Source organism: Lepus europaeus, chromosome 3, assembly GCF_033115175.1.
Source record: "Lepus europaeus isolate LE1 chromosome 3, mLepTim1.pri, whole genome shotgun sequence".
Lineage (NCBI taxonomy): Eukaryota > Metazoa > Chordata > Mammalia > Lagomorpha > Leporidae > Lepus > Lepus europaeus.
In genome coordinates this window covers 101,535,566-101,559,814 of record NC_084829.1, presented here as the reverse complement: position 1 = coordinate 101,559,814, position 24,249 = coordinate 101,535,566, and the positions used below count along the sequence as shown (strand labels likewise).

Below are 24,249 nucleotides of genomic sequence, written 5' to 3'. Positions count from 1 at the left end.
TGTAGGGTTTCTAATGAGAAGTCTGCTGTGAGTCTATTTGGAGATCTTCTGAAAGTAATCTGACATTTCTCTCTTGCCCATTTAAGAATCTTTTCTTGATGGTTCACTGTGGTGAGTTTGATTACAACGTGTCATGGTAAGGATCTCTTTTGGTCATGTTTATTGGGGGTTCTATGTGCTTCCTGTACTTGGATGTTTCTTTCCTTCTCCAAACCCAGGAAGTTCTCTGCTAGTATTTCACTAAAAAGGCCTTCTAAACCTTTCTCCCTCTCTATGCCTTCAGGAACTCCTAGAACCCAAATGTTGGTTTTTTTAATAGTACCCTGTAGATTCCCACAATATTTTTTAGATTTCTAATTTCCTCTTCTTTTCTTTGGTTTGACTGTGTGCTTTCCTGTGCTCTGTCTTCTAAATCTGATATTTTCTCTTCTACCTCACTGATTCTGTTTTTAAGGCTCTCATATATGTTTTTCATTTTTTCTATTGAATTCTTCATTTCATTCTGATTTCTCATCACTATCACACTTTCCTGTTCTACTAGTTTCTGCATTTCATTTTGATTCCTCCTTAAGATTTCACTTTCATGAGAGAGATTTTCTATCCTATCCAGTATGGATTTCTATAGTTCATGCATTTGCTTTTGATAACTTCTAAAGGTTCTTATCATAATTTTTTTTTAATTCTGTATCTTGCATTTCTTCTATCTCATCATCTTCATAATCTTGTGTTGGAGTGCCATGTTCATTTGGGAGCATCATGATTTCTTCCTTGTTCTTGTTTTTCTCAGTTACTGAGTTTACTGTTTGACATTGTGGAGATATACCTTGGTTCCTTCTTCTTCTGCTGCTTCTTCTTCTTCTTCTTCTTCTTATTATTATTATTATTATTATTTTTCACTCTGGTGGTATTTCTTGTTATACTATGGCTCTAGATTAAATGGACTGTCTGCTTTTGGTGAATCTCTAGAGGCTTCTCGTGGGTGTGGCCAGAGGGCTCTGTTCAGTTCTTCAGGATTACGGGTGTGCCAAATGTGACATACCCAGGTTTGGTGTGGTAAATCCTCTCTCCCTCTTTTTTTGTTTTTAATGCAGAAGATAAGTAATTCCACTCAGCTGAGCTCTTCTCCTTGATGGCAATCAGTGCCTTCATTGACATTTTTGCCTGAAGTAGAATTGTCACTCTGTGCTATGGAGGCCAAAATCTTTCTTTTATCTGAGTGTTTTGGTACCAATATCCTCCATCCATTCATCCTCCCCCAACCATTGCCGACCTGCATCAAGTTCAGATTGGCTTCATTTTTAAACTTCTATATTCAAGGAAGACTGTATGATAATTTTTGATTTGTGTCTAGCTTATTTCATTTAAAGTAATCATCTCCAGTTCCATTGTTTTGCTGCAAACATCAGGATTTTATTTTTATTACTGACTCCATTTTGCATAAATAACACTTTTTATCCATTAACCTATTGATGGATGTCTGTTTTAATTCAAAATCTTGGCTATTGTGAAGAGTGCTACAATGAACAAGGGGGTACAAGTGTCTTTCAAATGCAGATTTCATTTCTTTCAGATATATATGCACAAGAGTGATAGCTGAGTCATGTGGTCAAACTTTAAAAAAAAAGTTTTTGAGGAAGCACCATATTGTTCTCCATAACATTCATAATTTGCATTCCCACTGAAATTATGTGAGTGTCTTTTTCTCCACATCCAAACTGGCATGTGTTATTTCTTGCCTTTTTATCATAGTTATACTAACTGGATTGAGATGACACCTGCTGTGAGTTTGAAATGAATTTCCCTGATGACTAATAACATTGAACATTTTTTCACATATGTGTTGCCAATTTTTTTTTTCAGAGAAAAGTCTATTCTGATACTTTGACCATTTCTTTTCTTCTTCTTTTTTTAATAGGGGAGAGAGCAAACACAGTCCCCCACTACCACAAATTATGCAGTCGATTTTCCCACATTTGGGAAAATCACAAGGGTCAGCACTTCTGCAATGCAATGGAAGAGCCTTGCCCTGGGAAAACCACCTGCATGATCATGGTATCTCCCCTGCCAGCTAAGTATTTACCATTTCTTAACTGGATTGAATTATTTGTTGTCAGTGTTGAGATTTTTGTGTTCTTTATATATTCTGAATATTAAATTTTGCCAGTATTTTTCCCACTGTATCAGTTGTCTTAATCTTATTGACTGTTATTTTTGCTGTGCAGAAGATTTTTAATGTGATATAAGCCATTTATCTATGTTTGCATTGTTGTCTGTGCTTTTTGTGTCTTACACAAAAATAGTTGCCTATGACACTGTCCTGAAGTGTTTACTCTAAGTTTTTTTCCTAGTAGTTTCATACTTCTATGTACTATGTTTACAGCTTTCATATATTTTATTAATATATTTTGAGTTTGTTTTTGTGTAGGATGAATGGAGGGATGAAGCAAGTATGTGATAGGCTGTACTTTCTGAATATATCTTTAAAGAGTGATACAAAAATTATATGATTATATTTTTATTGACTAGGATATTGGAGGAACCCTTCTCAGGCAAAAATCCAAGAAGGGTGTGTAACATATGTTTTAATACATCCGGAATGTCTTTAAAAAACAAATTTGTGATCTACTCTCAGGCAAAAAATGTCAATGAAGGCATGGGTCTTCAGAGGGAACGAGAGGTGAAACCTTTAACTCTGAAGACGATTGCAAAAACTAGGGAGCTTATTCAACTATTTATGTGACCTCAAGGTCTGTGGAGGAAAGAGGACAAAGTAAATGCAGTTAAATTGTGAGATGATACAGAAATGAAACTGACCTTCCCTCTGTACATGGAAGGTTAAACAAAGAAATTGCCTTGTTGCTGATTTATGCAGGAGTTAAAAATTTCCCCAATGGAATTGTAACTCTGAGATGACCCTCCCACAGATGTGTACGCATAATTCACATTAGCTGTTGGTCAATAAAAACTCAATCTTTGCTTTTAATTTAGAGTGGTCCTGGAGACCATAGTTCTCCTATGTCTCTTTGAGCTCAAACACAAATCTCTAGAAATTGCGCATTCCACTTTAGACCTCAATAATTCCTAGAAATCAGGTTCCAAGTGTAATGCATAACTGACGGTCAGAAATCACTAATTCTATAAAGATATAAGAGCATCAGAAAAGTGAAAAAAGCATAAATGATAGATGCTATGTGTCACTTCACAAAATGTATTATTTCCAACAATTATAAATTTGTATGCATCAACATAGCTGAAAATGCAAGTAAACTTTGAAGGTGTGTATAGAGACCAAGAAACAGAAGGTAATGGAATTTTTAAAAATTGAATTTAAAGATTAACTATTAATATAATAATTAACAATTTGATGGAGAAATTTTTGCTTCTAGTTATAACTGGTGCTGGACATACCCTCTGAGATTACGTACAAAACCACACAAAACTATAGATATCAAAGATGAGACAGTGCAGGACTCTATGTACCAAGAAAACAAATCAAATGGCGAAAGTTATCCTCAGATATTTCTTTTCAAATTTTTGAGAAGAGAGGCTAACACAAACAGAATAACAATGCTGCATGGCCAATTGAAGGAGACTGCGATTGCAAATTACAGATATCAGGAATTACTACAAAGAACTGTACGCCAACAAATCAGGAGCCTAGAATAAATGAATAGATTCCTGGATGCATACAACCTACCTACAATGAGCCATGAAGACACAGAATATCTAAACAGACCAATAACCAAGACGGAAACTGAATCAGTAATAAAAACCCTCCAAGCTAAGAAAAGTCCACGAAAGGTTTGCTTCAGTGCCATGAAATAGGTAAAGGATTAATATCCAGAATATGTAAAGAACTCAAGAAACTCAAAAACAACAAAACAAACATCCAAGTTAAGAAATGGACAAAGGACTTAAGCAGGCATTTTTCAAGAGAGGAAAGCCAAAGACACAAGAAAAGATGCTCAGAATCACTAACCATCTGAGCAATGCAATTCAAAACCACAATGAAGTTTCACCTCAGCCCCACTAGAATGACTTTTATTGAGAAATCAACAAACAACAAATGCTGACAAGTATGTGGGGAAAAAGGTACCCTAATCTACTGTTGATGGGAATGTAAACTGCTACAACTACTGTGGAAGACAGTATGGAGATGCCACAGGAATCTGAATATAGACCTAGCATACGACCCAGGATCCCATTCCTGGTAATTTACCCCAGGGAAATAAAATAAGCATATGAAAGAGTTATCTGTACCCCATGTTAATTGCAGCTCATTTAACAATAGCTAAATATGGAATCAACCCACATGTCTGTCAACTGAAGAGTGACATAAAGAATTATAGAATATGTAGATCATGGAATCCTGTCATTTGCAACATAATGAAATAAGCCAGTCCCAAAAGGACAAACACTGTATGTTCTCCCTGATCTGTGGTAATTAATAGAGTACTTAAAAGATAATCTATAGAAGTGAAATTGACACCTTGAGATGCAATGACTTTGAACAGCCCTTGTCTTGACTGTTGAGGAAGTTTTTTGTTGTTGCTGTTGAACTGTTTGCTTTGTATAGGGTCAACATTATGTGTAAAAAGTTAATTGAAATAGATCTTAGTTAAAAATAAGAATAGGAATTGCAAAGGGAAGAGGAAGAAGGGTGGGAGAGTGGTTTTTTGTGAGAATCACTTTGTTCCTAGAGTTTTATTTATGAAATGCATGGAGTTTGTATACCTTAAATAAACATTTTCTAGGTTAAAAAAATAAAATTATCATTATCATTATTATTATTAAACAGGGCCTGTGTATAGGACAGCAAAAATTATTATAAATAATTTTTAGGTTTTAGATGAGTGCACCTTTCTTTTTGTGGACTTTTACTGTGCGGGTTTGTGTTGCTCTGGTTAAGAGTTGAGTTGAATTTGACATTGCTATGATTAACTTCAACACACCAGAGACTTTAACTTTTCATTGATGGCTTTATTTATGGTAAGACCTAACTTTCCTGAGGATTTTTCTTAATATCTGCTCCCATCTTTGCTTTGTACTTTTCATTTTACTGTCCCACAGAAAGTAGCTATCTCATTGTATTCTGCTGTGATTCTTGATTTTATCCTTGTTAGCATGATGCTGAGCAGAAGATGGGCACGTTCTTTGACATTCAGTTTTAGTTATCTGATTTTGTTTCAATCTTAATCAGAGTTTGTGAATATATATGCCCTGAGATTGCATAGTTCAAAGGCTTTCTAATATCATCCAGATAAAATGCTGGTCCTAGCTCTTATTTCTGTTCTAGCATCAAGACATGTTTCCTATATGCCTTCTCCACCTCCAGCAGGCTTTCATCAGTCTTCTGGCTGCAGTTTTCATACCTATCATTCCTGCTGGAAGATTCCAGCAAGGTGAGTCTGGATGGATTCTCAGTGTGTGTATGTTGGGGCATAGTATTATTCCACAATTATTTCCACCTGTATTCTCAGGCTACGGTTTTAGCTGTCTTCCTTCTATACAGAGTAAGCATGCAAAGCATGCATTTAATACCAGACACAAGGGGAAAATGTTCTTGGTGGAGTTTCTAATGTAAATGCTGTTCTCCCACAACCAGGATCATAAGAAAGCTATCTCCAGATTCTTACCTGTATTACCTGTGAGTGCCTGGCAAAGTCTCTAGATCAAAAGATTTGTAAGATGACATGATATCAAATATCTTCCCCTATAGGGGCTTCAAATTCTCTTAAAATTATAGACGTGGCTTTTGAGATTTTGTTAATAATTAGCTGAATCTTATTGTCCTTGGTGAGATATATTAACATTTGTCTCAGGAAAGGAAATGCTCAATCTTGTTTTTCCCAGTAAGCACCTGTCTGTATCCAGATTTCTTATTAAATGTTTGTTCAGGATCTCAGCATTTTGATAGCTTCAATAGAAATGGTTTGTAATACATACAGTGTTGTCCTCATTGTAAATGGTGGAATGATGCTCTTTACAGTCCTGTCTCTGAAGGGAATCCTGCAGTTAATTTCCATTGTACATCCCTCAGGTATTTATATTAGTCACTCCTTTTTACATTAGCAATGCCCCCAAAATTTAGTAGCTTCAGATAATAAATATTTGCAGTCATTCATGTCATCCATGTGTCTGTTGTATATACATCCATGTGTCTGTTGTATATACATCCATGTGTCTGTTGACAGTACTCAGTAGCTTGTAGATTGTTAGACTGAGAGCATTTGGTTCTCAAAGGCTGACAAAGTGAGATGGAGGAAGAAGAAATGTGGAAGGAGAAACATATTGATAGAACGATGCACATAGAGACAGAGACAGAGACTGTGTGAGGGGATTGGGAGGAGGGGGAGAAGATCATGCACATATTGTAACAAGAAAGAAGCTACAGTCACGAATCATATTTTCTGAAGTGATATTCCATGGTGCTTATCTTATTCTATTAAAGATAATGTCATTGGATACAGTCCAAAGTGAAAAAAAATGACTACACAAAGCATGGTTATTGGGAGAGGCTAATTAGGTTGGTGTATCTGGAGCTTGATTGAGAATGACAGAAAACAAAAACAAATGATTAGAATTGGGAAGAAAAATGGAGATGTACTTTCAAATCCTACACATATTTTCAAAAGGAAGAAATAGTAGTGTGTAACTTTATGTACATTATATCACAACTTGGATGAATTGGAAAAATTATTTGATCAGCGCAAATTACAAAATTAGCCAATAAGTCATTTCATGACTAATGTTATAATCAATAGAGGGACCAGCGCTGTGACTTGGCAGGTAAAGCCACTGCCTGCAGTGCTGGCATCCCATATGGGAACCTGTTGGAAACCACTCTGTTGCACCTCTGATCCAGCTCCCTGTGAATGCACCTGGGAAAACAGTAAAATATGGCCCAAGTCCTTGGCAATGCCTACATCCTATGGTCCTGCACTAATTACAATGGGGATCATTGGTGGGATGACTGTGCCCAGAGACCAAGGACTCTGGGGTTGGGCACCCCTCCTCAGATGATCCAACAGGACTGCAAGGGCCTAGGGATTCTCCTACAAATTCCTACCAACCAGACCCTCTGCACTCAGGAGCCCCAGGCGGTCCTGTCAAAGGGAAGGAAATTGACTTCCTTCGATATTACAGAGCTGTCATTTATGTATTCCTCTCAAATCTAGGTCTCCCAGGGTGGTGCTGTAGCTTGGTGGGTAAAGCTGCCGACTGCACTGCCGCCATCCCATATGGGTGCCGGTTCAAGTCCCAGCTGCTCCACTTCTGATCCAGCTCTCTGCTATGCTCTGGGAGAGCAGTAGAAGATGTCCCGAGTCCTTGGGCCCCTGCACCAGCATGGGAGACCCAGAAGAAGCTCCTGGCTCCAGGCTTTGGATCAGCTCAGCTCTGTCCTTTGCAAGACCTCTCTCTCTTTCTCTCTCTCTCTCTCTCTCTCTGCCTCTCTTTCTCTGTAACTTTCAAATAAATAAACAAATAAATAAATTTTTTAAAAAAAGCATCAATGTAAGTGTTTAGTTGCCCTTTTTTCCTTAACTTTTCTACTTTCTATTTGAAACTTTCTGCTTCTGTGTCTTTCTGGTTTTTCAGGTTTTTATGTTTTTTTTTTTAAATATTTATTTTATTTATTTGAGAGACAAAGTTACAGGAGAGGCAGAGCCAGAGAGAGAAAGAAAGGTCTTCTATTTGTTGGTACATTCCCCAAGTGATCGCAACGGCCAGAGCTGAGTGGATCTGAAACGAGGAGCCAGGAGCTTCTTCCAGGTCTCTCACATGGGTGCAGAGGCCTAAGAACATGAGCCATCATCTATTGCTTCTCCAGGCCATAGCAGAGAGCTGGATTGGAAGTGGAGCAGCCGGGGCTCAATCAGCGCCCATATGGGATTCTGGCACTGCAGACTGGGACTTTAATCCACTGTGCAACAGGGCCTGCCCTCCTCAGTTCTTTTTAATGCTAATACTTTTTCAATATACTCACACTTGCTTAGCAATTGGAGCTCTATTTTCTCCTCTGGCTATGTGCACATTCTGCACTCAATAATTACTCTTCTGTTATTCTGTCTTTCCATATTTAAAACATAATCAAACAACCAATTTTTTTTACTTATAAAAGACAGTATGTTTAATGCAGCATTTTTGAAAATTCAGAAAATACAAATACACACACATAGAACACAAATGCATAAAAATTAAAATTCCTTCTATTGCATTTTCATTCTAATAACCTTTAGGTAAGCCCAGTTTCATTATTTAGAAGTTTATCATTATTTATTTTATTTTAAAATTATGTTTTTATTAGATAGTTCTCTCCTATTGCTAGCTTACCCCCCAAGTGAGTGGGTTTGGGGTGGGATTAGAGCCAAAACTCGATTACTTAAGTTATCATCACTGCCTCCCAAGATACATGAGCAAGAAGCTGAAGTAAGGAGCTGGAGCAAGCAATGTAACCTAAGTACTCCAATGTGGGATACAGATATCTTAATAAGTAGGTTAAAAAGCTAGTCTTACTATATTTACATATATATATATATATATAAACAAAATCTCATATGTGTCTTGATTCTTCATTTATCTATATAATAATTTTTACATAAAAGGTATCTAAAGTTAATTTTAGTGTTTCATATTGCATATTAATAGTTTTTATGATTTACATTTATGTATATGGGTAGTTTCCTACTGGTATGTTATTTTAAGTGGCATTGTAGCATGATTATAAAATATTTTCAGTCTTATAGATATCTTTACATACACATCTTTGCGGTAACTCTTCCTCATCACCGCCAGAGAATTAGGCAGGCTGCCTGCAGCTTGCCTTGGCTGAGGAGGGGAAGTGCGCCACCCGCCACCCAGCCCTCCTGAATCCCGGGAGACAATCAGACGTGGTGGGGAGCCCAGTCGAAGAAGGATCTCACTTTATTGTAAAAGGGAGGTGTTTATAGAGCTGAGGTACAGAGCAGATGCAGGTAAAGGGTGGGGTGATGTGATGCAAAAGAGTTTTAGCCAATCCTATCATATCACCTCAGCGGTTGCTAAGTAACAGCACTCTAGGGCTGGGTTGTTTACCACAAGGGAGGCAGACAGGTCCTCAAACTTGAGGCAGGCCTAGAAAGTTCTTCTAGGCCTCTCCAGATTCAGCCTCCCCCACATATCTTTATTATTCTAATTAACTTTTGGATACTTTAAATTTATATACATATTTTGTGCCCCTAACACGTGTGTGTACTCATTATATATACAAAATAACTTTTCAAATAGTGTATGGTGATTTATGCTTATTACTTTGAAAACACTAGATGATATTATTTTTATTTTAGTAATCAAAGATGTGAATTTTAATATATAATTCTAGTACACATTTACTTGATTAAAATTTAAGTAATAATATCTTTCTTTTATATGCAATAGGAAAGAGAATTTTTATTATCTATTAATATAAGCACAAATATATACATATATATTTACATGCATTCACATATGAATATGAATATATATTAGGGGTCTCCTTTTTACTTCCCTCCCCAATTTTTGTAAGGTTTGTTCTTTAACTTTTACTTAATAAATATATATTTCCAAGGTATAACTTTTGGATTATAGTGGCTTTTCCCCCCCCAAAACCTCTCTCCCACCCACAACCATCCCATCTCCCACTCCCCCTCCCATCCCATTCCTCATCAAGATTTATTTTCAATTATCTTTATATATAGAAGATCTACTTAGTATTTACTAAGTAAAGATTTCAACAGTTTGTACCCACATAGACACACCAAGTATAGAGTTCTGTTTGAGTAATAGTTTTACCATTAATTCACATATTACAACACATTAAGGACAGAGATCCTACATGGGGAGTAAGTGCACAGTGACTCCCGTTGTTGATTTAACAAGTGACACTCTTATTTATGATGTCAGTAATCACTCGAGACTCTTGTCATGAGCTGCCATGGCTATGGAAGTCTCTTGAATTCACCAACTCCAATAATATTTTTCATATGTAACTGCTTATTTGTAACTTTGAATCAATTTTTGTTCAGATTTTGAGAGTCAATTGTTAAATGAATTACTTTTTCCCCTCATTATGTGAAATGTGCTTCATATTTATTTCAGTTCTTGAATTGCAAAAGTGACATACATTCCCTGGAAATACTCAAATAATACTAAGCTTAAAAAGTACCAAAAATCTGGCCGGCGCCGTGGCTCAACAGGCTAATCCTCCGCCTTGCGGCGCTGGCACACCGGGTTCTAGTCCCGGTCGGGGCACCGATCCTGTCCCGGTTGTCCCTCTTCCAGGCCAGCTCTCTGCTGTGGCCAGGGAGTGCAGTGGAGGATGGCCCAAGTGTTTGGGCTCTGCACCCCATGGGAGACCAGGATAAGCACCTGGCTCCTGCCATCGGAACAGCGTGGTGTGCCGGCCGCAGCGCGCTACCGCGGCGGCCATTGGAGGGTGAACCAACGGCAAAAGGAAGACCTTTCTCTCTGTCTCTCTCTCACTGTCCACTCTGCCTGTCAAAAAAAAAAAAAAAAAAAAAGTACCAAAAATCTATATTTCATTAAATAGTTCAGTGTAAAGCTGAATTGCAGGGTATCTGTCTCTAATGAATTATTAGGAAAAGTGGTTTAACAGACTTTCTAATAGCAGTCAAAGCAACAGCAGTAACAACAACAAACTCTCTAACTTCATATTATAATTGTAAAAGCAGGACTTGTTCATGAGACCAATATTAGGAGTTGAAATACTACTTCTTTTTCCTCCCTTCCAAAATTGTCCAGGAAAATGAGCATTTCCTATAATATAGTGATTAGGAAAACAGAAGTCAAAGACAAAATCTCAGGAACAGAAACCAAGAAATTTTCAGAAACTGAGGAAAAATAGAAATGACTAACAAAGTTAGTTCAGTCCTGGAATCTGAGTAAATTACAGTAATGAGTCCAATATTTTATTTCTGAGTAACCTGATAGGGATTATTAAATAAAAATCTTAAGAGAAAAAAAGCAAATCTGATGCACAAAGGATACATGAATTATGACTTAACCCATCCATATATCCATACAAATGTGCAGAAATTCAAGAATGGGCAAGTATTTGAATAATTTATAAAGGAAAATATATAGATGGTACAGTGGAAAATATTTGAAGAAATATTTGTCAACATTTTTTTAATTTAATGAACACAGAAATTCACAGCTACTAGGTAATAAATGAATATCAAGAAGAGTAAATACAAAACAATCATGTCTCAAGACATAATTTAGTAAAAACGAAAGGTAAGATACAGAATGGGAGAAAATTTGCACAATGTATATTTGACAAAGGAAATGTATACAGAACGTGCAAACAGCTCTTACCCATCACCAATTAAAAAGCAAAATATTTGAGTAAACACATTACCAAAGATGTAAATCAGACAAGGCCCATGAAAAAATGTTCAATTATGTTAGTCAACCAGAAATGAAAATTAAAACAATAGAGATTCTGCTAACAACACAGAAAGCTAAGATTCTCCCTAAGAAATAAAAAGCTGTTTATAAGGCAACCAATTATCTCAAATATGAAGAAATAAGGGAGCCTCCAGGGAGATATGTGATGTAAATATTTGTTTATCTGGCACAGGTGCAAAAGCTGTATAAACTTATAAGAAAACAGAATATCCCTCTCCCCTACTACACTACTACCTCTAAAAAAAATGAATGTGATTTTGGTTTTTTTTGAGTCCTGTGGTTCTCTAACAGCCTCCATATCTGTCACAAAAGCCAAACCCTGATCTATTACTGACTCAATCCACTCCACACTAAAGACCCAGCAAGCTGGGCGGCATTGTGGCATAGCAGGTAAAGTTGCTGCCTGAGATTCTGGCATTCCATATGGACACTGGTTCATTCTCCTGCTGCTTCACCTCTGATCCTGCACCCTGCTAGTGGCCTGGGAAAAGCAGAGGGAGATGGTGTAAGTACTTGAGCTCCTGCCACCCAAGTGGGAGACCCAGATGAAGCCTCTGGCTCTTGGGTTTGACTTGGCCCACCCCAGGCCATTGTGACCATCTGGAGACTGAGCGGATGCATGTAAGATATCTCTCTCTTTCTCTCTCCCTCTGTGAGTGTGTGTGTGTGTGTATGTGTGTGTGTCCCTTCCCCTCTGGAAAAAAAAAAAAAAAAAAACCTTAGCAAGCAAAGAGTTCTGCCCATTTCCAGGTACAAATACTGTGTCCCTCCTGTAAACAATATATCTGATTTTAGATAAGGATAGGAATGCCCACAATTACAACAAGCACAGCAACAAATGACAGGTGTAGAAAGAAATAGTGAAATAATGAAAGGAAAAGTGTGAAGAGCCAAATGAATCAAGAGAATCAGAATCAGGTATGAAACTCATCTTAGGTCCCTAATGTTCTGTTTTTGAACCCAGGGTGTTATTTAAAAACATGTCATTAACATTTTCAAAAATTTTGGTATTTTAAGACGCTTGTCTTCAATTCATTTATATTCTAATTGAATTCAAATTTTATTTGACATCAATCCTTTTAGAGTTACTGGGATATATTCAATAGGCTTTGTCTTTGGAGTTCCCCATGCACTTTGAGAAGAGTATGTATTCTGTTGGCAATACTATCTGTCAATTACATCAATGTATAGCTTTGATCAATCATGTTTTACTAATTTTCTGCCCTAATATTCTTTAAATCTCTAAAAGAGTGACCAAATGCCCAACTGTTTTTCTGAAATTTAAATTGCTTTCAATTCTGAATGTTCTTCCTTCTGATATATGAAAGCTCTTTATTACATGGATATATATCAGCGCTGTGTCTTTCTGATGTTATGTTTTTATCATGGTAAAATACCTGTCTATTCATCTGGTAACATTATTTTTCTGGAGATCCATTTTTTTTTCTGTTATTTCAGAGTCACCCCAGCTTGCTTATGAGCAGTGTTTATATTATATGTGTGTGGGTGTATGTGTCACCCTTTAGTTTTTAACATAGTCCTTTATGCTTAAGATCTCTTCTTCTAGACAACACACACACACACACACACACATTTTCTATGTGCTGGATTACTCCCCAATGCCTTCAACAGCCAGGGCTAGGCCAGGCCAAAGTGAGGATCTGGGTTCTCCATCCAGATCTCCTGTAAGCATGGCAGGGGTGCAAGTACTTTAACTATTATCTGCTGCCTTCCAAGACTCATTAGTTGGAAGTTGGATTAAAAGTATAGCTGAGACTTGAACCATAAATTCCAATATGAGATGTGAGCATCCTAAGTGGTGGCTTAACTCACTGTATCACCAGGCCCATCCTGTATTGATCAATGTTAGGGAAATGGATCAGACTCTGTTGCTGTCATGACAACTGACAGACTTGAACTGGTACATTTTTTTTAGTCAGTCACCCAAAAGCTGACATAATTATGTTGTGTCCCTTCTTGATTGAGTGTCACTGTTGTATGTATGTATATGCAAGAAATTGAGGGTAGAACAGAGTAAAATGCTCTTTCCATTTTTGTCTGCTGCCATAGCATAGCAGATTTCCTGTATGTGTTCACCCACCACTGTGAGAATAAGGGAGTTTGAATCTAAGCTGTGAAAATGTTGTTTGGTCTGTCCAGATCCAGACATAATCTTTGTGGAATTGAGTCCCTGCATTACACTTGGCATAATTGGCAGGCTTCATCTCAGGCCAGTATGGAGTCTTGCACCCTGCCAGAAGGTGGGACTCATGGGTGGCAGATCACAAGTGTGTGGTTCTCAGTTGCCAGTCTTTTTTTGCCTGGATGCCCCACCACCACCAAAGAATGGGCCTAAATGGACGGCTCCCCCACTATTATAGGATAGGCATTGATAGCTTTGGAGAAATATTGGGTAAGAAGAAGGTCCGGGCAATGGCTATAGCCACAGGATGGGTCTTTAAACTGCCTTGTGAGAGGAAACTAATGCTAGATTCCAAGAATGGAGCCTATGGTACACCTTAGAGGAGATGAAAAATGATCAGAAACTAAGGAAGATAGCATTCTAACCCCAAAAGGAGGGGTTGTCACCTTCTGAGCTATACCTGATGCCAGAAACAACTGTTGATTGTGGCGGTTGATTCTACTAGTGAAAAGCACAACACCGAACTTCTGGTGTTGTTCAAGGCCCATTCAATGGTTGCCCAAAGATAAAAACCCAACAACCAAGGGTTCCCCTGCACCCTGAGGTGGTAGAGTATTTAGTGTTCCACCTTTACACTCTGGAAGTGGTGGTTCTTCTGGGTGCTAAGTTTAGGCAAATGGCCTGTGAATCCATTGCTGCTTTGTTGGTCTGATGATGGAATGCTGAGGTGGTTGGAGTTTTGCTCAAGGAGCTGAAAATGAAAAACAGGACTGCACTGACCATCCACTCATTACATAGGGAATCACTATTTTAGAATGGATTATGGCAGAAGCTCATATAGTATAGCCCAGTGCCAGAGATTTATCTGGACCATCAACAGATGACAGCTCTATGCTGAGTTACAACAAGAGTTTCAAGGTCAAACAAATGCAGTGCCATCTTTAATGATAGGACCCATGGGCAAGATGAGGATGTTTGCCCTGTTTGGACTCTTGGGAATACAAAGATATAAAATAGGGATGTTTGCCCTATGTGTGGGACAGCCTATCAATGTAATTTCCTGTAAAATTGCTGATCTGGGAAAGCCTGAGACAGAGGACACTCATAAAGCATAAAGGGGTGTAGGCCATGATGTAGGATGAGAGAGAAGGGAAAGATGAAGCTCACGTCACTCAAACCTATATGTGGGCCATCTCCTGGCAGCAGGTCCAGATAGGGTAATATTAGAAGGGCAGACTAATAAGACCTTGCTAGAATTATGGCAACAATTAAAACTGGAACAATGGCTTCAGTCATTTAAAAGATCTAATTGGAGTAAAGCACCCAAGTGGGCACCAGGGGTTTGAGTAGTACACCTACAGAATTCTTGAGTGACCCTGAGTCATCTAAACTGGAATTGACAATTGGGCATTTAAATTTGATTGGAGGGAGGGCAAGGTACCTGTTTGGCAGGAACAGATGTGACTGGAGACCTCAGGGGCTGGTTGCTACTCACTGCCCCCCTTCTAATGTTTAGAGAGTATTGGCACTGGTTGACACAGGTGTTGAATGTATCTTACTGTATTCAACTCTGAGATATTTCCCAGGCTTCCAGTAGTCATAGATGGCTATGGAGGATGAACTCTACCTATGTAAATGCAGTAACTTTTCTTGAGGCATAGGGTATCTACCACCTGAGTACATTCTGTGCATTGATATCCTGTATGACCTTTGATAAAAGACTACAGTGGGGGATTTCCACCTGTGAATTAGCATAGGTAAAACTTTACTAAGAAGGCATGTTACTGCCCACCCACCATTACAATTACCCATGTCTATGTGGGTTACAATACCAAGCAGTACAAACTTCTGGGGATTTAAGATGAAAGTACTTGAACCACTCGAGAGTTGGAGAAGGCAGACATTATTAGACCCACACATAGCCCATTTAAATCACCAGTAAGGTTGATCAAAGTCAGATAGGGGGTGCTGGCATTGTAGCATAATGGGTAAAGTTGCTGTGTGCAATGCTGTCCTCCTATTTGCGTGCCAGTTTGAAGCCCAGCTGTTCCACTTCTGATCCAGATCCCTGCTAATGTGTCTGGAAAAGCAGCAGATGGTGCATAAGTCCTTGGGGCCCTTGCAGCCCATGTGGGAGACCCAAGAGAAGCTCTTGGGTACTGGCTCAGACTGGCCCAGCTGGCTCTGGCAGTTGCAGCCATTTGGGGAGTGAACCATCAGATGAAAGATCTGTCTCTCTCTGCCATTGTGTTTTTCTCTCCCTCTCTTTCTGTAAAACACTCTGCCTTTTAAATAAATAAATAGATTTTTTATTAAAAAAAGTCAGACAGGCATTGATGGTGGATTATTGAGAGCTTAATAAAGTTGCTTCACTACATTCAATGATTCCATCATTGAGTGACATGATGGACTGCCTCAGCTATGAACTTGGAAATCATCATTATGTTATAAATATAGTTAATGCTTTCTTCATTATTGGTATATCTCCTGAGAGTCAAGACTATTTTACTCTCACTTGGGATGATCAGCAATGACCCATCACTGTTCTTCTGCAAGGCTATCTACATAGCTCCAACTTCTGTCATGATTGGGTTAACAGCAGATTTGCGTGATGGTCTATGTCTTCAACAATGTATATGTTGCATTATGAAGATGATGTTGCATTAACCTGTGACTGTCTTGTAGGCATTAACCTATGACTTTCCTGTAGATTTGGAAGCCAACATGTCTACTTTGATGAGCCATCTAATGTTATAGGGCTGGGTGGTCAGTAAGTCCAAAATTCATGGACCGGAACTCTGCTTAATTCTTAGGAATTTTCTGGTTAGATAAGACAAAGGTCAAGGCAGTCATAGATAAAATCTAGGCCTTTCCAATCCCAATGATTATAAAATAATTACAAGAGTCTGTAGGGTTTTCAATATTAGAGAGTGTTTTTCCCACCTCCAGCACAAATTCTGAGGCCCTTGTACCACTTGGTAAAAAGGGCAACAGATGGGAATGAGAGGAAGAAGACCAAGTGGCCTTCAACAGACTAAGCCAAATGTACAAGTTTCCCAAGCCCTCAACATGTTTGATCCAATCTGCTAGTGTGTGAACTTGATGTACATGTTTGGGTGAGGGCTGGTATTGTGGTGTAGCAGGTTAAAGCCACTACTTAGGAAGCGCGCATCCCACAAGGACACCAATTCATGTCCTGGATACCCTGATTCTGATCCAGCTCCCTACTAACAGCCTGGGAATGGCAATGGAGGATAGTCCAAGTGCTTGGGTCTCTGCCACCCATGTTGGAGACCTAGATGAAGCTTTGGCTCCTGGCTTCAACATGGTTAAGCCCTTGTCATTGAAGTTTCTTGTGAACCACTGGATGGAAGCTCTCTGAGGTTCCTCCCCTACCCCATAACTCTGAATTTCAATTGAATAAATAATTTTTTAAAAATTAAATAAAACTTTAAAAGAAAGCTTTGAATGGGGCATTTGGCAGTGACAAAAATGAGACATCCTATTGTCTTTTTTTAAAAGATTTTATTTTATTTATTTGAGAGACATAGTTACAGACAGTTCAGAGAGAGAGAGAGAGAAAGGTCTTTCTTTTCCGTTGGTTCACTCCCCAAATGGCCGCAAATGGCTGGAGCTGCACTGATCCGAAGACAGGAGCCGGAAGCTTCTTCCTGGTCTCCCACGTGGGTGCAGGGGCGCAAGCACTTGGGCGATCTTCTACTGCTTTCGCAGGACACAGCTGAGAGCTGGATTGGAAGGGGAGCAGCTGAGACTAGAACCAGCGCCCGTATGGGATGCTCACTTTGCAGGTGGAGGATTAACCTACTGCGCCACAGTGCCAGCCCCCCTATTGTGTTTTTTAAACTGTTATTTATTTATTTTTTTTTTTGACAGGCAGAGTGGACAGTGAGAGAGAGACAGAGAGAAAGGTCTTCCTTTTGCCGTTGGTTCACCCTCCAATGGCCGCCGCGGCTGGCGCACTGCGGCCGGCGCACCACGCTGAGCCGATGGCAGGAGCCAGGTGCTTCTCCTGGTCTCCCATGGGGTGCAGGGCCCAAGCACTTGGGCCATCCTCCACTGCACTCCCTGGCCACAGCAGAGAGCTGGCCTGGAAGAGGGGCAACCGGGACAGGATTGGTGCCCCGACCGGGACTAGAACCCGGTGTGCCGGCGCCGCAAGGCGGAGGATTAGCCTAGTGAGCCGCGGCGCCGGCCTAAACTGTTATTTTTTTAATTCTTATTTATTTATTTATTTGACAGATAGAGTTAGACAGTGAAAGAGAGAGATAGAGAGAAAGGTCTTCCTTCTGTTGGTTCACTCCTCAAATGGCCACTATGGCTGGAACTATGCTGATCCAAAGACAGGAGCCAGTTGCTTCTTCCTGGTCTCCCATGCAGGTGCAGGGGCCCACACAACTGGGCCATCCTCCACCGACTTCCTGGGTCACAGCAGAGAGCTGGCCTGGAAGAGGAGCAACCAGGACTAGAATCCGGCGCCCATACGGGATGCTGGTGCTTCAGGCAGAGGATTAACTAAGTGAACCATGGCGCTGGCCCCATGTTTTAATTTCAGTTATAGAAAGGAGAAGAAATGCCATACTCCTTAATTGAAAAGAAGATTTCTGCTTTGATTCTACTGAAAGCAAAATGATCATTGCCCATAGCATTTTGTGCACTTCTTACACTATTGTTGGTTGGATAAGAGATTGGGCAGTGAAATCACATAGCAGTACTGCATAAACACCCACACTTACAAATATGGAACAATAGATGTAAAAATGGTGTGTTCTTTTTTTTTTTTTTTTTGACAGGCAGAGTGGATAGTGAGAGAGAGAGAGAGACAGAGAGAAAGGTCTTCCTTTGCCATTGGTTCACCCTCCAATGGCCGCCACGGAGCACCGCGCTGATCTGAAGGCAGGAGCCAGGTGCTTCTCCTGGTCTCCCATGCGGGTGCAGGGCCCAAGGACTTGGGCCATCCTCCACTGCACTCCCGGGCCATAGCAGAGAGCTGGCCTGGAAGAGGGGCAACTGGGATAGAATCCGGCACCCAACCGGGACTAGAACCCCGTGTGCTAGTGCCGCAAGGCGGAGGATTAGCCTGTTGAGCCATGGCGCCGGCCGTAACTCTGCCTTTCATATAAATAAATAATTTTTTTAAAAAATAGTATATCAGATAGAGTTAGACAGTGAAAGAGAGAGATAGAGAGAAAGGTCTTCCTTCTGTTGGTTCACTCCCCAAATGGCCACTATGACTGGAACTATGCTGAACCAAAGACAGGAGCCAGGTGCTTCTCCTGGTCTCCCATGGGGTGCAGGGCCCAAGGACTTGGGCCATCCTCCACTGCACTCCCTGGCCACAGCAGAGAGCTGGCCTGGAAGAGGGGCAACCGGGATAGAATCCGGCGCCCCAACCGGGACTAGAACCCGGTGTGCCGGTGCAGCAAGGCAGAGGATTAGCCTAGTGAGCCGTGGCGCTGGCGAAATGGTGAGTTCTAAATGCAAACCCATTGCGGTCTGAATTACAGGGATTTAGGGGCCTGTAAATTATTTGACTGACAGCATGCTCCCCAAAGGTCTGTGCACCTTGGAACAAATACCTGGTTCATACCATAATGGGGCTTGACCAATCCCTGTGGAGGACTGGCACAAGGACATCACATGAAGTGGACAGTAGTAGCCTTCTAGCCTTCTACTGAGAGAATTTGGTGTTGATCAGATAATCATCAAACCAATAAATAGGTTTAACTACCAGCAGCATGGATGGTTACTATCAATGATGTCTCACTTATTGTTATTTGCACAGACAGTTGGATCATCTATTGAGGCCTAAGTGTATAGTAATATTAGTGATATACTATGCAAAAAAATGAATGGCTATGTACCAAACTTTATGGGGCCAAGCCAGTGGCAGGACCTATGTGAGATGGGGTACCAGATGAAAATCACCATATATCATGTAATGGGGCACATGCCACTTGCCCATCCAAGGAATGATGAGGTGATACCCTAGCTAAGGAAGTTGGTTAGAAAAGATCACAGAAACTGATGAGTCTTAATGATCACATCAGTGGCTGCTCTACACAGGACAAAAGATGATGTCAGCTACACTAACAGCCTGGAACCCACCTGGAACTTACCAAGAGGTTCTGGATGCTTGAAAAAGTTATATTGTCTATCCCTAGGAACATCCCCACCAAGTGCCAGTGGCCACCAGAGTTGTGATGTTATGCCCGAAGTCCGTGGTCCCCCGAAAATCACACCACCAGAGACCGAAGTTGAAGCTAATAAGCAGGGTCGTTTTTATTTCGAGTTCGAACTCAGGCCTCTCAGTGCCTCCAGGAGAGGAAGCCCCCTGAGAAGCCTCGAGCCTAATTTTTACAGAGCTTTTATTATCATGTACAAGCAAGTGTTAAGGGGATGCTGTAGATCAAATTGACACTTATGATAAGTCCCGACATCGCCGCTGACTCCGGGGTAGTGGCTGGTTATCTAAAGCTTTGAACCCTATAGGTATAGATAATTACTTTACATTCCTGGACCTGGGTCAGGGTAGGGTCACATCTGGCCAGATGGAGGGAGGAGAAGTGTGCGATAGTGAGTGCCAGGAATGGGCAGGGGTCAGCTTAATACAGTCACTGGGTTAAATATCCAAGACATCTAGCATTGCTTCTTTTTACTAATGGTTGCCTAACAAGCTAACGTGGTTACACTTTAGGTTACATTAAAATAATGATAGCACTAGTACAATGGATAATAAGGGTATAGTAAAAGCTGGTTGTGCAGGTGCCTTCTCAGTGATATGCTGGCAGGTACCTCTTGAAAGGTGGTAAATAGACTTTACTGGGTCATTGTCCAAGTATTATGCTGTCACCTGTGTAGACATGCCCATAGACTCTTTTTTTGCCACTTCTGTAAATCAGTCTGAATGGTGGGCAGTCCTACATGCTTGGAAAGATTATGTGCTATTTATGCAAGAACACAAGTTATTGAGAGTGGCTGTGGGACCCAACTTCTGGACTCCAGAGTGCAGAGTTGTGCTAAGGACCAAGGTATAGACTGGAAGCTGCAAGCACCATACCGTCCACAAGGAGCTGGATGACTCAACATAATAATGGCCTATTAAAGCAAGGCCTCAGAATGGAAGCTGACTCAGGCTCCCTGGTGGACTGTACCAAGAGGCTGTGGTCTGTCTTTTGGTTGTTGAAAGAATGGCCCAAGTTAAGAAGCACTCACTCCCATTAAATATTTGCTATTTTATGCATCATCACCCATTCAACTACATTTGTAAACCACTGACCTCCTGTTGAAACTAGGTTTTGGAAGACAAAGCACTGTGTTCTTTCCTGCTCCCCCAGCCCTTGAGCCAACAAAGCTTGTCACCTGGCAGTGGCCATGGAAAAAAACAAAAGCCAGCAAGGCCTAGCTTGCCTTACTGTTGCAGAGGGGAACAGGAATAGTGACACAATGAGTAATGGCCATTTGGCCCTCTGTGATCAAGGCACATTACACAGGCAAGGAAGTGGTCACTGACTTGCTCAGGGGCACATTTGTGTTAGTTTATGGACAATGTTAGACTCTCTAGGATCCTTATATTTAGAAGAGTACATGGTAAATCTTTGTCTCTCCAAGACTGGTATACATGGCTGCGGTGCCCCTTTTGCCAGTTGTAGTGTTGTCTCAAGATAAATCCCTTGGTTGCATATTACCTGATGGTCAGGGTTTGCCATTGTTGGGTCCAGTAATGTCTTGGTCTTCTTTAGCGTTAGCTTGTTGACTGTGGAATGGGCACACACTTTTGCCATGTTGCCTACCATTTGGATTTGGGTGTGCACTGAGTTGCTATCAGCTGTAAAACTGGACTGCTTTGAAAGGCAAGCACAGTCATTTGCCAATATTAGACTCAGCTGGAAGGATGATATTTTGGGATGGTTTTCTGCGGAGGAAATAGAATGAACCCAACAAGTGCCAAAATGCATGGAACAAACAGGGGATGGGTCCAATACCTTATGTGTGACCATACAAAAATGACTAAAGACACCAAGTGGGGAAGGAAGCATCCCAAAGTCAGAGTCATAGTGTTTACCTCTCCCATAGCCTCAGGTGCTTTGAGGGCCTGTGGATCCTATGGATGGCTTTATTTGCCTTATCACTAGTTGGGACTCTGTACATGAAGATGACCCTGTTTATCCAGGCTATAGACTCCTATAATTTCTCAATTGTCTTCCAATTAGGGAGATTTTACACTCAAAATCATGCAAAACATACAGCATTGTGGCAATATGCACCCATCCTCTTCTTGCTGATTGTAGTTACCATAAAAACTGAAGCTATTGAATTAGCCTTTAACATGAGTAACAAAGCATTAGGCCTTTTAAATTAAGAAGTATATCAAACGAGAAAGGTTATTTTACAAAATAACATGGCATTAGACATCCTTACAGCAATTCAAGGTTATAATGTAATGCAACCCATGTCCTATCTGCTTTGAAGAAAGAAGCATCACACACTGAGAAACTGACAAGTGATACCCTCTGAGACTGGAGGGTATTCCTAATGGATGGCAGGTGGACAGCCCTGTTCATTGTATGTGATGCTACAAACTCCCTCATTTTTTTTTGTTGCTATAGCCTATAATGTTGTTGCGGAATTTGGATGCCTTGTCCCATACTCCTCACACAAGGAAACTTCCAGAAGATAACATATGCATACACTGTGAAACGAGGAACCCTGAGGAGTAGAGTGTCAGGAAAATGAAGTCATTCAGGTCCCCTGGCTATCATGGCAACTAGAAAGTCTAGGAGTTGGTAAGTTTTCTGTTAGTGGACTCAAAAGCTGATCCAGTTTTGCTATGTATCTCTTTAGCTGCCTGCCACTGTTGTGGAAAGTTGATGGAAAATATAGTTTTCAAAATGGATATTTTCATGCAAAAATTTTTGAAATCATGAGCATATATTTTATAATGTTCATTTTCCATGAACTTTTTGAAAGCTTCCTATAATGGGATTACCTCATCTGTTTCATTTTTTTTTCAGAGAATATGTTTTGTGCCATCTGTTATCTTTTTGTTAAATATTTTTTCCCAGAGCCTAATTTTCAAGTGAGAGCATAACTCCAGTCCTATTCATTTTGTTATAATTGGGTATGAAAATCCGTACCACCATTTTTTTTTTGTCACAAAAGTTCTTTATTTGACCAAACTTTAGTCAGCCTCCTAAATCTTTTTTTTTTTAACTTTTATTTAATGAATATAAATTTCCAGTGTACAGTTTATGGATTACAATGGCTTCCCCCTCCCATAACTTCCCTCCCACCCACAACCCTCCCCTCTCCCGCTCCCTCTCCCCTTCCATTCACATCAAGATTCATTTTCAATTCTCTTTATATACAGAAGATCAATTTAGTATAAAGATTTCAACAGTTTGCACCGTACCACCATTTTTAAAATACTCATTCTTTTATAAAAGAATACTTAAATATAATGAATAGAAACTAGACTATTTAGCATAAATGTTTTTACAAATTCAAATGATTTAAGAAAAAAGCACAGATATGTGTTGTACTTTATTATTATTCTATGTCATACTCCATCTATAACAACAAACAAAATGATACTGTATTGAACATAGGCCATCAGAGTTTTATGCTACAGCTGGAATAATCTTTAAGCCAGAGGTTTTATAGGGATAAAACCTATCATATTCCATAAAACAATCATATTCCTATTTACTCCCTACTTTTGGTGACTCCGCATTCCCTGGGCTAATATTTGAATTTAGAGGATCTGCTGGGTAATGTGAATTTTATTGTTCTTGTTGTTGCTTACATTTTGATGGAATAAGGATCTTTTACTAACCCACAAATATAATCAAGACTAATGAAATAATTAATCCCATACTGACAATATATTACAGATTGATCCTTTTTTTTTTTTCTTTTTGAGGTACTGTTTCCTGTTTTCTAGCACTATTCCAGATACAGAAGCTCATTTTTGTATTTCTTTTGCTAAGGGAATTTAAAGGTAATTAAATGTTTTGGCTCATACATCTATCATGAAATAAAAATCTTCTTTTTTTTTTTTTTTTTTTTGACAGGCAGAGTGGACAGTGAGAGAGAGACAGAGAGAAAGGTCTTCCTTTTGCAGTTGGTTCACCCTCCAATGGCCGCCGCGGTAGCGCGCTGCGGCCGGCGCACCGTGCTGTTCCGATGGCAGGAGCCAGGTGCTTATCCTGGTCTCCCATGGGGTGCAGGGCCCAAGCACTTGGGCCATCCTCCACTGCACTCCCTGGCCACAGCAGAGAGCTGGCCTGGAAGAGGGGCAACCGGGACAGGATCGGTGCCCCGACCGGGACTAGAGCCCACTGTGCCGGCGCCGCAAGGCGGAGGATTAGCCTGTTGAGCCACGGCGCCAGCCTGAAATAAAAATCTTCTACAAATTTATTGACTGTTATAGTCAGTAAATACCAACAAAATATAGTATTAAGAATAAAATTGATAGAAAACTCATGTAACAATCTAAATTTATAATTAGTAGGTGCATTTTATGTCGTTTGTCACATAAAGAAAAAATAGGCAGTGTGGCATTCCTAGAGGGAAGTCCAATCTCAGGATCAATGATCAAGATTCAAATTAAAATAATTTTAAGGAACAATCATATTCCT

General features: G+C 40.0%; 1 non-coding gene across 1 annotated transcript; it reads right to left on the bottom strand.

Moving 5' to 3' along the window:
* Positions 1-1,912: 1,912 nt before the first annotated feature.
* LOC133757277 (U1 spliceosomal RNA) lies at positions 1,913-2,076 on the bottom strand. The gene has a single exon (XR_009865648.1). It is a non-coding gene; the product is annotated as a U1 spliceosomal RNA (small nuclear RNA).
* Between the last annotated feature and the right edge of the window lie 22,173 nt (positions 2,077-24,249).